This window comes from Arachis ipaensis, chromosome B01, assembly GCF_000816755.2.
Source record: "Arachis ipaensis cultivar K30076 chromosome B01, Araip1.1, whole genome shotgun sequence".
Taxonomy (NCBI): domain Eukaryota; kingdom Viridiplantae; phylum Streptophyta; class Magnoliopsida; order Fabales; family Fabaceae; genus Arachis; species Arachis ipaensis.
In genome coordinates, this window is record NC_029785.2 from 116,453,882 (window position 1) to 116,454,527 (window position 646).

Below are 646 nucleotides of genomic sequence, written 5' to 3' on the forward strand. Positions count from 1 at the left end.
TCAAACTTAAGTAGTCGGTTCAACTGAATTAATCAAAGAACCAATCCTTTAGTTAATTCCGTTGTGATGAAAAATCATTAGTAAATAAAAAACTGATGGAACCGACTATTAACCGGTCTGCTAAGAGCTAACGTTTACCCGAACCCACTCTCAGTGACTCACCCATAGCCCCATACATCAGAAGAGAGACATTGCCCTAGCAGCCTCTCACCCCCCACGTTCTCCATCGCCGAACTATTCTCCGTCGCCCAGAGGCTGTCGTTGCCGCCGGCATTGCCACAGAACCCTCAAGTCGCTGCTGGACTAGCCTCACCCTAGCATCCCACTTCTCCCGTGGACGTCGCTCACCTTCACAGAACCCACGCTCACGTTCGTCCTCTTCTCGCCGGTGCGCCTCAGCTCCGTCGCGGTCCTCTTCCCGGCGTCGCTCACGTTCGTTCTATCCTCGGCATCTCTCTCTGTTCAAGCTCTCTCTCTCTCTCTCCGATCTCACTCTCTCTCACCGTGTAAGCCTCCACTGCTGCTTCAGTTTCATTAAGGTGTTTGATGTAGGTGTAAAGATAGAATTACTAGCCCTAAATTTCATTTGGTTGTGATAAATCCAATGTTATTCTTCAGTTTCACCTAACAGGTTATTCTATTTTCT

General features: G+C 48.6%; 1 protein-coding gene across 1 annotated transcript in view; it reads left to right on the plus strand.

The window, feature by feature from the left end:
• Positions 1 to 646, plus strand: part of LOC107634061 (2-dehydro-3-deoxyphosphooctonate aldolase) — a gene marked incomplete in the record, with an annotated part of 28,944 nt that overhangs the window by 19,095 nt on the left and 9,203 nt on the right.